This window comes from Primulina eburnea, chromosome 9 (genome assembly GCF_022965805.1).
Source record: "Primulina eburnea isolate SZY01 chromosome 9, ASM2296580v1, whole genome shotgun sequence".
Lineage (NCBI taxonomy): Eukaryota > Viridiplantae > Streptophyta > Magnoliopsida > Lamiales > Gesneriaceae > Primulina > Primulina eburnea.
Genome location: NC_133109.1, coordinates 17,460,853 through 17,472,199, shown reverse-complemented (window position 1 = coordinate 17,472,199; position 11,347 = coordinate 17,460,853). Strand labels below are relative to the sequence as shown.

At 29.3% G+C, this 11,347-nt stretch overlaps 1 long non-coding RNA gene and 1 other non-coding gene across 2 annotated transcripts; one reads left to right on the top strand and one right to left on the bottom strand.

Moving 5' to 3' along the window:
* Positions 1-341: 341 nt before the first annotated feature.
* On the bottom strand, positions 342-9,818 carry LOC140840442 (uncharacterized). Its single transcript, XR_012119976.1, has 3 exons — positions 9,254-9,818; positions 8,342-8,406; positions 342-838 (listed from the first exon to the last, which is right to left on the bottom strand). It is a non-coding gene; the product is annotated as an uncharacterized lncRNA (long non-coding RNA).
* LOC140842207 (small nucleolar RNA R71) lies at positions 7,704-7,814 on the top strand. Its single transcript, XR_012120338.1, has one exon. It is a non-coding gene; the product is annotated as a small nucleolar RNA R71 (small nucleolar RNA).
* Positions 9,819-11,347: the final 1,529 nt, after the last annotated feature.

Here is an 11,347-nt window from a genome sequence, read left to right as displayed (position 1 = left end):
TTTACGTTCAGTAACGGCTTCAACGCTTTCTATGAGTCGAGGATATGCTTCCCATCCAATTTTCTTATAAATTGGCAAACAGGGTCTTTTAACGTCAGATTCCCAAGACGAGATTGTATATATATATTTACTTATCTAAATAGACATGCGTTACTACAGTAGGATCTTTGTAAGGCTGATTCCACCGTCCATATTGATATTCCTCCTGTTGAAATTGCCACCATAGTTTAAGAAGTTCATTTTGCACGTACCCACTAGAATGCGTATCAAGAACCTCTAGAAAATTATCCAAAGGCTCTCTACTCAGACCATTTTTAATGAATAAAATTTTATCTTCTCTATTCATTGATGTCATTCCAACATTTTTGCATTTCCCATTACAAGTCCACCTTGCACATTTATAACATCCACCTATACGTTTAGCTCTTCGCTTTTTGGCATATGTGCTTTTACCAAATCCTGGCATATGTCTTATTATTAATTCACTTGCTTCCCCAACCAATCGGACTTTTGCTTCAATTATCAAACGGATATCATCCGGTATACCATATGACATCATCAACCTTAGTCGCTCACATCTAGCTTTATAAATTTTTTTCAACGCATTATCAGGTAAACAAGCAAAATATTTACGAAGATTCATAATACACGCATCCATATTATTATTATTATTATTATTATTATTATTATTATTATTATTATTATTATTATTATTATTATTATTATTATTATTATTATTATTATATATATTTCAATTATTTTGGGAAAACTGAAGAAACCGACTTAAACAGTCACGGAGTACCGTTATCCGCCACTTAACCGGGAAATGAACTAGAATCTGCAAAACAAAATGAAAATATCAAACAACTATTGTGGATCATATAAAGGCATAAACTCATCATTAAGAATTTCATTTTCTATAAAAGGCTTAAGTCTTTGCCCATTAACTTTAAACACGTCATTATTTTTAGGATTTTCAATATCAACAGCACCATGAGGATAAACAAATTTGACTATAAATGGTCCTGACCACCTCGATCTTAGTTTACCTGGAAATAAATGCAAACGAGAATTATAAAGCAAAACTTTTTGTCCAATTTCAAATGACTTTCTCATAATATTTTTATCATGAAAGACTTTAGTTTTATCTTTATAAATCTTTGAATTTTCATATGCATCATTTCTTAATTCTTCAAGTTCATTTATTTACAATTTTCTTAATTTAGATGCATCATCTAAATTAATATTAAATGCTTTAATTGCCCAATAAGCTTTATGTTCAAGTTCAACTGGTAATTGACAATGCTTACCAAAAACTAACCTATATGGTGACATCCCTAATGATGTTTTGAATGCAGTTCTATATGCCCATAATGCATCAGTTAATCTTAAAGACCAATCTTTTCGATTTGGATTAACTGTTTTTTCTAAAATTTGTTTTATTTCTCTATTTGCAAGTTCAACTTGACCATTACTTTGAGGATGATATGGGGTAGAAACTTTATGTGTAATGCCATATTTTCTTAATAAAGAAGAAAATGATTTATTTATAAAATGACTTCCCCCATCACTAATTATTGCCCTAGGAATTCCAAATCGACTAAAAATATTTTCTTTTAAAAATTTTATAACAACTTTATGATCATTAGTTCTACATGCAATCGCTTCAATCCATTTTGAAACATAATCAACAGCGACTAAAATGTACGTATATCCAAAAGATAATGGAAATGGACCCATAAAATCTATCCCCCAACTATCAAATATTTCAATAATTATGATTGGATTTAAAGGAATCATGTTTCGTTTTGAAATTGATCCCATCTTCTGACAATTTTCACAAGATTTGAAAAATAAATGCGTATCTTTGAATAAAGACGGCCAATAAAATCCACATTGTAAGATTTTTGTAGCTGTTTTATTGGATGAAAAATGACCTCCACATGCTTCAGAATGACAAAATTTAATAACATTACTTACTTCATTGTCGGGTATGCATCGTCGAAAAATTTGGTCAGGACAATACTTAAATAAGTAAGGATCATCCCAATAAAATTTTTTAACTTCTATCAAGAATTTATTCTTATCCTGTGAATTCCAATGAGAAGGAATTTTATTTGTCACAAGAAAATTTACAATGTTAGCAAACCATGGCATAATCTATATATATATAAAAGCAGAGTTTTTGCCAAAAATAGTAATTTCCCGCCAAAATAACATTTCTAAAAAAGGAAAGTTTTATCACCAATATTGACATACGTGCACTGCAATAAATGACCGCTTCAATTATTGTATGCATTGATTATATCAATTCATTTTATTCAATTTCGAATTTAATAAATTTTTATATTATTTCAAATGTAATTTATGTATTATATGTTTTTAATTTTTTTACTCAAATTAAAACTAAACTATATTGAAAAGTAAACTATATTAAAATTTTTTGCATTAATTATATCAATCAGTTTAAGTAAAAACTGTATAAATAAATTTAAAATAAAAATGATTGTGATGTTCAGTATCACTCATGAGGTAAATCATCCAAAAATAATTTTTGCTATTTTAAGTAATTTACTGCCCAAATTACTTACTAAAAGAAATACAATATTTAATTAGTTTATTTAAATTTTCTAAAATAAAATTGGTTGAGTGTTAAAAATGAAAGCAGTTGTTTCAAATAAGGGAGGAGTATTGTTTGTATATGGATATGGAGGTACTGGAAAAACATTTGTTTGGAAGACTTTGTCTGCATACTTGAGATCGAAGGGGGAAATTGTTTTGAATGTGGCATCCAGTGGAATAGCATATCTTCTATTACCTGGTGGAAGAACTGCTCATTCCCGTTTTGCAATTCCATTTAATCCCAGTGAAGAATCAACATGCAATATCAAACAAGGGAGTCATCTTGCAGAGCTTATTGTAAAATCTAAACTTATTATTTGGGATGAGGCTCCAATGACGCATAAGTTTTGTTTCGAAGCTTTGGATAAAAGCATGAAAGATATAATGAGATTTGTCAATCCTTCAAGCCATCATATGCCTTTTGGAGGCAAAACGGTTGTTTTTGGTGGCGATTTTCGACAAATACTGCCTGTTATTCCAAAAGGCAGTAGGCAAGATATTGTTCACGCCACTATCAATTCTTCATATCTTTGGAAACATTGTATAGTTTTGAGATTGACGAAAAATATGCGATTACAGAATTTAGGTTATGATGAAGAATGTGCTAAAATCAAAAAATTTTCAGATTGGATTGCTAATTTAGGAGATGGAAAAATTGGAGAAATTGAAGAACAGAATGACGGTTATGGGACAATAGATATTCCTGATGAACTTTTGATCAAAGATTGCAAAGATCCTATTGCATCAATAGTTGAGAGTACGTATCCGTCTTTAGACAACAATTTCATACGCAATGACAATAAACAAAAGTCAGGGGCAATCATTGTCTCATGTAGGACTTTTTTTGAGGAACCCTGTTTTTAGTCATGGTTAGTTGTACGTTGCTGTATCCAGGGTTACGAATCCTAAGGGTCTAAAATTTATGATATGTGATAGTGATAGCAACCCGAAAAAATCAACGACAAATGTTGTATTTAAGGAAGTTTTTCAAAATTTGTAATTTTTTTTGTTTTCTAATTTAATGATATACAGTCCATTTAATTTATTAGTATTTTAATTTTAATTATTTATTCAAATGTGCATTCTTTATAATTTTAATGTTTAAATATATAAACTAAAATCTCGTGCATCGCATATATATACACAAGCAAATTTGTATGCTCGATTTAGTAAAATCCAGCAAAATGAATTTGCTAAATGACAAGATTATATATAATGTAGGTATCCTTTTAACATAATTAATGTTTAATAATTAATATATAATTTATATGTTGTTGTTCCAATTTATACTGAATATGTTATTGTATCACGTCAATTCGATGACTTTTCAAATTTCAAATTAGCTTATGACCCTTATTTAAATTAAAACCACATTATTTTTATTACAATTACTGTTTTGTATATAATTCATAAATTTATATGTGTATATGATATAATTGATAAACACATTATGCCCTTCATTGTCTAAAACAAGTGTGATATTATTTTTCAGCATAAATTCAAAAATGGCTATGTTATTCATGTTTCATTGTTAAGTTCTATATATATATGAAAACAATAGACATTTCAGTTTGTTAAACCGTCATTTTATGTAGAAAGTGAAACAAATTATCATACTTACTAATGTTAATCATTAATTATAAAAAATAAATGTCCGTGCATCGCACGGGTGAAATACTAGTAGTAGCATAAAACAACTGATCATCTGGAAAATTTTCATTTATTGGTATTTCATTATGAGATGATTCAGTCATTATTCTAGATAAATGATCGGCTACAACATTTTCTTTTCCTTTTTTATCTTTAATTATAATATCAAATTCTTGTAACAATAAAATCCACCGTATTAATCTTGGCTTAGCATCTTGTTTATTTGATAAATATTTTATGGCAGAATGATCGGTGTAAACAATAGTAGTAGAACCAATTAAATAAGATCGAAACTTATCTAATGCAAATACTACTGAAAGTAATTCTTTTTCAGTAGTTGAATAATTTATTTGGCCACTATTTAAGGTTCTACTAGCATAATAGATTGCATAAGGTTTTCCTTCTTTTCTTTGTCCTAACACAGCTCCTATAGCATAATCACTTGCATCACACATTAATTCAAATGGTAAAGACCAATCTGGAGGTTGTAAAATAGGTGATGTAATTAAAAGATTAATTATTTTTTTAAAAGCATTTTCACATTTTTGAGTTCATTCGAATTGTGTATCTTTTGTTAAAAGATTTGACATTGGTTTAGATATTATGCTGAAATTTTTTATAAACCTTCTATAAAATCCTGCATGACCCAAAAATGATCGAACTTCTTTGACTGTTTTTGGTGATGTTAAATTAGAAATAACATCAACTTTGGCTTTATCAACTTCAATTCCTTTTTCAGGTATCACATGTCCTAAAACAATCCCAGATTTAACCATATAATGACTTTTTCCCAATTTAAAACAAGATTTTTTTCTTCACATCTTTTTAATACTTTTTCTAGATTTTTAGACAATTTTCAAATGAGTTTCCAAAAACAGTTATATCATCCATAAAAACTTCTACAAATTCTTCAATCATATCACTGAAAATACTTAACATGCATCTTTGAAAAGTAGCTGGAGCATTACATAAACCAAATGGCATTCTTTTAAATGCAAAAGTTCCGAAAGGACAAGTGAAAGTTGTTTTTTCTTGATCTTCTAATGATATAGGTATTTGATAATACCCCGAATACCCATCAAGAAAACAATAATAAGAATTTCCTGCTACTTTTTCTAAAATTTGATCTAAAAATGGTAGTGGGAAATGATCTTTTCTAGTTGCATCATTTAATTTTCTATAATCAATACACATACGCCAACTAGATGGAATCCTAGTTTGTAATAACTCTCCTTTTTCATTTTTTATAACAGTGATGCCTGACTTTTTAGGTACTACTTGTGTTGGACTTACCCATTTACTATCTGAGATTGGATAGATAATTCCAGCGTCTAATAGTTTTAATACTTCATTCTTAACAACTTCTTTCATATGTGGATTTAACCTTCTTTGCGGTTGTTGATATGTTTTAGCATTTTCTTCCAAGTGAATTTTATGTGTACAAATTAAAGGATTCATACCTTTTATATCTTTCAAAGTCCATCCAATTGCATTTTTATATTTTTTAAGTAATTGAATTAAATCTTCTTCTTATTTTGGTAGAAGAGTGGAAGAAATTACAACAGGAAATGTTTTATTTTGACCAAGAAATACATATTTCAATTCTAATGGTAAAGCTTTTAATTCAAGTTTTGTATTATCATCTTCTTTAAAATTATTTTCAGACTCCAAACTTTCTACTGAAAAAACTTCACATTGTTGATTTAAGTTTTCTTCTTGTATATTTTCTTCCACAATTGTTTGAATTTCATTATCATCTTCATTTTCATTTTCATTAATACTTGGTTGTTTACATAAATTAAACACATTAAGTTCTAGAGTCATATTTCCAAAAGACAATTTCATTATTCCATTTCGACAATTAATTAAAGCATTTGAAGTTGCTAGAAATGGTCGTCCCAATATTACTGGAATTTCATTATGTACTTCTATTGGTTGTGTATCTAAAACAATAAAATCTACAGGATATATGAATTTATCAACTTGAACCAACACATCTTCTACAATACCTCTAGGTATTTTAATTGACCTATCTGCCAGTAAAAGATAACAGAAGTGGGTTTTAATTCTCCTAAATTAAGTTTTTCATAAACTGAATAAGGAAGTAAATTCACACTTGCTCCCAAATCCAACAAAATTTTTTTAATTTTATTTTCTCCAATAATACATGAAATTGTTGGACAACCAGGATCTTTATATTTTAAACTAGAATTATTTTGAAGAATAGAACTTACTTGTTCAGCCAAGAATGCTTTTTTCTTCACATGCAATTTTCTCTTCACAGTACATAAGTCTTTTAAAAATTTTGCATAAGAAGGTACTTGTTTAATAGCATCTAATAATGGAATATTTATCTTCACTTGTTTAAAAACTTCATAGATATCAGAATCACTTTTTGTTTTTTATGATTTGTTAATGCATGAGGAAATGGTGGAGGTTTATTTGACTTATTTACTATTTCAGATGATTTATCATTCACCATATTATTCTTAAAATTTAAGGTATCATCATTCTCAAAAGTATCAGGATTATCATCCTTACTCTTTGATTTTAAATGATCCTTGTTTTCATTACTATATGGATCATTAACTATTTTACCACTTCTAAGGGTAATAACAGATTTTATTTGATCAGTTTTTTCATTTTTTAATTCTTGATTTTGATTTTTAGGATTAGGTTGAGGTGGAGATGGAAATTTTCCTTTTTCATGAATATTAAGTGCAGATGCAAATTTTGCAAGAGTTTCTTTCAAATCACTCATATATTGACTGTTTTGAATATTGATAGACTCTTGCTTTTGGATAAATGCATGAATTACATCTTCAAAGTTTTTTCTTGGAGGTGTAACATAAGGAATATAACCTTGATGATTTTGGTTATTTTGAAAATATTGTTGTGACGGTTGTGCATTATTATCATTCCTCCAACTAAAATTAGGATGATTTTTCCATCCCGGATTATATAATGGTGAAAAAGGATCTAGTTTTGGTTTTTTATAATTGTTAACATAGTTTGCTTGTTCATGGAGACATTCTTTAAATGAAGGTAATGTTGGACAATCTTTTGTAGCATGATCATGTGTATCACATATATGACAAACAATTTCTTGAATACTTTTTAATTGACCACTCTTTTTCATTTCTATTGACTCAATTTTTCTTGCTAAATATGCAAGTTTAGCTTGAATATTTGTATCATCTTTAAGATTATAGATACCACCCCCATTTGTTGAATTATTGTTTTTAGTTGTTGGTGGTTCTATTGTGCCTATATTATCCCAATTTTGAGCATTTTCTGCTAATGAATCCAAATATTCCATAGCTTCATTTGGGTTTTTATCTTCAAAAGTTCCATTACACATGAATTCTATCATTTGCCTATCTTTAGGTATTAGACCTTCATAAAAGTGAGAAACTATTCTCCATGTTTCAAAACCATGATATGGGCATGTATTAAGTAATTCTTTATATCTATCCCAACATTGATAAAACGTTTCTCCTTGTTTTTGAGAAAAAGTTGTAATTTGTCTTTTAAAAGAGTTTGTTCTATGGGAAGGGAAAAACTTTTTGAGAAATTGTTGTTGCATTTCTTCCCATGATCTTATTGAACTTGATCTTAAATTTTGTAGCCATGTTTTAGCTTTATCTTTTAAAGAAAAAGGGAAAAGATTTAATCGAACTATATCCATGCTACAATTTTGATCATTATAAGTGTTACAAACTTCCTCAAATTCTCTTAGATGTAAATATGGATTTTCAGAATCTTAAGCCATGAAAATTTGGTAAAAGTTGAATAATTTGAGGTTTAAAATTGAAATTAGATGCATCGGGAGGAAAAACTAAACAAGATGGGGCACTAGTTCTAATAGGGTTCATGTTCTTGATTATTATTATTATTATTGTTATTATTATCATTATCTTGATTATTTGAATTATCATCCATATTTAAATTATTTTCAGATACTCGAATAAGTCTACCACTTTTTTTTCGACTCCAAACACTCATACAAGTAAAAACACACAATATTTATAAATAAAACATAAATAACAAATATAAACTTAATTTATACCTCCCCGGCAACGGCGCCAAAAACTTGCTACTACTTAAATAATAATTCACCCAAGTGTAGGTTGTCTGCAAGTAATATATTTCGTAAGTACGAGATCGATCCACAGAGAGGTTATTTTTAGTTTAAATTTATTAATTTATAGATTACCAAATGCAAGAATGAAGTTTACAAATTATAAATTTTGTCAAGGCTTGAGGATTTATTCTTGTTTTATATAATATTGTTTAACTAAAAGTAAAACAAAGAAACAACCATAAATAATAGTTCCAAGAAAATTAAACACATACATAATATAATATAGTTCCCACTATAGAAAATACCGAATTAACCGATATTTTATATATGGTACCTATGATTATATTATAACTATATAAATAAATAATTGCATAAAGTAAATGTTAGATTAAATCATTATATTTCATTTAGAACAACCGGCAGAGCCACGCTATTGCCTAAATGAAATATATTGATTTAATAAGTTAATTGCAGTAAAGTAAAAGTTAGTTGCGATAAAGTAAATGTTAGTTGCGGAAAAGTAAAAGTTAGTTGCGAGAAAGTAAAAGTTAGATGCGAAAAATAAAAGTTAGTTGCGATAAAGTAAATGTTAGATTGTTAGATATTAGTATTAAATCATAATATTTCATTTAAAACAACCGGCAGAGCCACGCTATCGTCTAAATGAAATATTATGATATTATTATATAAATATATATATCTATATATATAATAATAAGTGATGAAATATTTATTGTATCAAAATTAAACAACAAATCAAGATAACCACTTCAATGGTATCAAGCTTTTGATGTAAATTGATAACAAGAAATAATTCATTTTTATACCTACAATGAAAATAAGTTAGCTAAATGAAAAGAAATAAAGAAAGAATATACAAAATATAAAAAATCTTACTTCACCAAGAATGCATCCTCTTCACCTTGACATAATAGATTTAGCTTGCCATGAATTTACTTTTAATCAACACTAAAATATCACTCATAGTTGAGAAAATGAAATAAAATATATTGGAACTTAGAACTTTGATACACACTCACACTATATTTTACAATGAGATAGAATGATTCTCAAGCTAGCACAAGGCCTCTATTTATAGGCCAAATGAGAGAAAGGGTCAAAAATTCTATTAATGCCATGTAGTTGTAATAGTATTCTTTGTCTCCTCAACTCCAATTCCATGTCCCTTCTTTCAATGCCTTGTTCCACGACTTTTCTCACCACTTTGACTCTGATTAAGGCCACAAACATGTGGGGAATTTTGTGTAGATGAGTTTGGCCACTTGATTCACCTCATTTGGATAAATATTGAAATAGTTATGAATTTTTTACTAAATGATGGTCATAGTAAAAGTAAATGTGTCCTCATTTTGATCTTTGCACAATTTGATCATCTTAATGAGCTTTTTAGGCAATCATGTCTTCTGCAAAGTTGTAGATAACTTCTCAAGGATTCCAACCATGTTAGAGTCACCTCCATTTGAATTTTCGAGCTTGAGTTATCATTATTTTACCAACACGTAAAAAACCTGAAAATAAAACAAATTTAGTAAGACATTTAAATATAAACAAACAATACGAAAATAACATAATTTATAATTTTAATGAAACTTAAAATTTTAAAATACAGGTTTTAACATATAATAAATTATTAATTTTAAGTTTCATCACGGAAGAGCTAATCTATAAGCCAAATCACCAACACGTTCCAAAATCTCATACGGACCTATGAATCTCGGTGATAGTTTACCTTTCTTTCCAAATCTAACTGTACCACGGAAAGGAGATATTTTCAGAAAAACTCTATCACCTTTCTCAAAAATCAACGGATGTCTCCTGATGTTCGCATACTTAGCCTGCCTATCCTGAGCAGCTCGCATACGACTCCGAATCAATTTCACCGTCTCTGTCATATCTCTTATCATATCAGGTCCTACAATTGGTGCTTCAGATAAATTGTCCCAATACAGAGGAGATCGAAATTCCTGCCATATAGTGCTTCAAATGGTGACATTCCAATGCTCACTTGATAACTATTGTTATAAGAAAACTCGACAAGTGGCAACGAATCCTGCCAACCAATACCAAAATCCGTCACTACAGCTCTCAGCATATCCTCTAATGTCTGAATAGTACGTTCTGACTGTCTGTCTGTCTGAGGGTGATATGTTGTACTCAAATGCAAACGAGTACCAAGGGCCTCTTGTAAACTCTGCCAAAAATGAGAAGAAAATCTGGGATTACGATCCGATACAATGGACTTAGGCACACCATGCAATCTCAAAACTTCTCTGATGTACAATCTGGCCATCTGATCATGCCTATATGTCATCTGATAAGGAATGAAACACGAAGACATAGTTAATTTGTCAACGATAACCAAAATTGCATCGCAACCTTTCGACGACCTCGGCAACTTCGTGACAAAATACATAGTAATATGGTCTCACTTCCATTCTGGAACCTTAAGGCTATGCAAAAGACCTCCTAGTCGCTTCCTTTCTGCTTTCACTTGTTGACAATTCAAAAAACGAGATACAAATTGTGCTATGTCAGATTTCATTCTTTTCCACAAAAACTGTTTCTTCAAATTATTGTACATCTTTTTACTTCCAGGGTGTACACTGAACTTACTGCAATAAGCATCACGCAAAATCTGTATCCTCAACTTTGAAATATTAGGAACTACAATACGATCATTCACAAACAAAATACCCTCATTATTGACCTAAAATTCTGATCGATGTCCTGATCTGACGAGTTCAACAGATTTCTGAATACTTTGATCTAATCTTTGGGCCTCTTTAATTTTAACAAACAACTCGGGTTCTGCCTGAATCATAAATACTCTTACAGGTTGAGTATTTTCCACAAAATCCAAACCATAAAGACAACATTCTTCTACTAGATCAGATACACTGCTAGTGATCAAGGACATATTACATACTTTTTTGCTCAAAGCATCAGCAGCTGCGTTTGAATTTCCTGGAT